This window comes from Silurus aristotelis (assembly GCF_946808225.1).
Source record: "Silurus aristotelis genome assembly, chromosome: 4".
Taxonomy (NCBI): Eukaryota; Metazoa; Chordata; class Actinopteri; order Siluriformes; family Siluridae; genus Silurus; species Silurus aristotelis.
The window spans coordinates 7,144,926-7,147,606 of NC_139577.1; the positions used below are offsets into that span (position 1 = coordinate 7,144,926).

The following is a 2,681-nucleotide window of genomic DNA, read 5'->3' on the forward strand; positions in this document are numbered from 1 at the left end:
ACTGACGATCCAAATCCAAAACTTTAGTATCAGCATATATATAGAATGGGCCCGGGGTTGACGTACGGTGGTACCATGACAACAAAGCCTGTTAATAACCACTGCAGCTATTATCAAAGGTGGCTAGCTAGTGCTTTACTTTTTATGTTTTCACGTTTTGATATTTCTTACATGCAGCGATTACATGTGGAAATGTTGTCAAAACAACAGCGGTACTCTGTGAAGTTTACAAAAGCTTTCAGTTATTCAGATTTTTACGGAAAACTCATTACTAATTACTAAATATATCAGTAATCATTGAGTGATTAGCGCATGGTTTCTAGTTTCAGTTCACAAATCTAGCATCATAAAATAAACGGTTTTATTGATCTTAAACGGCCTTTTAGATTCTTGAAAATAATAAAAAAAAAAATAATAATTCATGTAGCATTATTGTTAATATTCCTGCGAGCTGCTGGCCTTTAATACTAACAGAGGAGCAAAAATAAACAAATACTGTATAATCTCTCAGTGTAAAGCCACAAAAATGACATAAGTGGCATTTTAATAGACACAATAGAGTTTCTTATGTAACACACTTTGGTTTGTTTGGATTTGTCGAGAGCCCACAGTGCGTGAATTTTTCCTTGAAACCTTTCTTTCTCTGGCTGTTCCTGCTTATCAAGGACAGCACTTGCTTTTGCAAAACACACACACACACACACACACACACACACACACACACACACACACACACACACACACACACACTTTTTTATGCTGGTGTCATTGTCTTGTCTGCATGAAACCACAGACACTACAGCAGGGTTTAGTTTCAGAGTTATATCTGTCCAGTCTGCATGAATCAGATTACAATAGCAAGGTCACACACACACACACACACACACTCACAAATATACAATATTTCAGGTCTCAGCGTTATCCGAGAGGTGCTGGAGTGTTTGGGTTTGTATGTCTACTGTTTATGAGAGCGAATGATTTTTACTGATTTTTTTTGTATTGATTTCTAGTCAATTTAGTGAAATGTTTGTACGTAACAGATATGGTGTGTGAAATAAAAATGGGGGTAAAAGGGGTGGGAATTAAATAGATTATTGCATGTTTTAGTTGGTGCTCTTTCAATTATGTGAAGAGAATAAACCTAAAAAAAATTTTATTACAAAAAATCTAATTTATAACAAAATTATTTTTCAGCACTTTTTTTTTTATACTTTTGTGAATGAGACTGGGCTGTTGCCAGACTTCCAATAATCCCTTTCACATATTTAGATTGTGTGTTTTTTTGTTTCGCATCCTTCTTACACTAATCTCACAGATACTGGGACTTCACTAGAGACTCCTGTAAGGAAAAATTCACTAAACTGTAATAAGATTGGCAGTTTAGAAACTACTGGTGTGTGTGTGTGTGTGTGTGTGTGTGTGTGTGTGTGTGTGTGTGTGTGTGTGTGTGTGTGTGTGTGTGTGTGTGTGTGTGTCCTCGCATTACTGCGAGAACCTTTCGGTCCCCATAAGTTCAGTTTACAGTTCAGTGTTAAGGTGAACAACACCTTTAAAAAAAGAAATCCCCCAAAATAGCCAATGCAATTAATTCCACATCCAATTGGGAAATAAGGATGGAGATACAGACAGATGGAAGAAGGAAAACAATTGGGTGGGAATTTCAATTGATGTCAGGGGGACTGATTAAAGCAGACATTGAAGAAGAAATTTGAAATTAATACACTGAGAAAAACCAAACTGGTTGAGGAAGACACACGCAGAGACACACACACACACACACACACACACTACAGGCTTTGAGTTGCACGCTTACAAAGCTGTAAATCGCCATGTTGTTGGTTTAAAGTTGAACTTTACTGGTTTGTTTCTTGATCTCTTTCCTTTTCACGGTTGCTTTCTTGTCTAAACTTTCTATAGAATGATCTGATAACCATATGCTTTGAGATCAAACACCAATTTAAACTCATCTTTTCCATTTCTATCTGAACCATATTTGTGTGCAGATTGTGACATTTCTTCCAAACCACAGCATGTCTTGTCTACAAATCTGATCAACTCGATAAAGGCAGGAAACAAAACTTCTGCTTGGGATAGCAAAATCATGGCCACTCAACAAAATCAGCAAGTTGGCAAAATCAACAAGGAAAAAATAACAGCATTATAACTAATTTGTGGCACTATAAATGACAGACCTTGGTACACCTAGACTGCTACTCAGCCATCATGCTGAAAGTTCAACCAACGTTGATTGATTGATTGTAGTTGATTAGTGGGACTGAACTGAATGTTAAATTTCAGGCCTATATATTTTTCATTATCTCTTTTGGCTAGCATACATAATGACAAGATTTTTAGAGCTAGGCCACTATAGTAGTAGAAGAACTGGAGTCCAGTAGAGCCTCTTAATTCCCTGCCACAAAGACACCCAAGTTGACTCATTTATTAGGTTTACTAGGTATGTTTGTGCAGAGAAATCACCCAAATAAACTGGACTCTAGGACCCTGGAGCACCACTAAGTGTGTTGTATTTTATTCCAATATTGTAAAAATAGTGTTTGGCATATACATCGCTCTGTTGATCTCTGGGTTTAGGTTGGAGGCTAGACCTCAAATTCTGGTGTAACTTATCTAATGAAGGTTCTACCCTGTCATCCATGCCTCGATGAAAGTTTACATTGCAC

The 2,681-nt window shown here is 37.0% G+C and overlaps 1 protein-coding gene across 10 annotated transcripts in view; it reads right to left on the minus strand.

Moving 5' to 3' along the window:
• Nucleotides 1-1,832: 1,832 nt before the first annotated feature.
• Nucleotides 1,833-2,681, minus strand: part of sobpa (sine oculis binding protein homolog a) — a 52,363-nt gene continuing 51,514 nt past the window's right edge. For all 10 annotated transcript variants that reach the window (XM_083539782.1, XM_083539777.1, XM_083539785.1 and 7 more), the window contains one exon: nt 1,833-2,681. This exon is cut by the window's right edge and continues 898 nt beyond it. The gene's annotated coding sequence lies outside the window, so the exon portion shown is untranslated.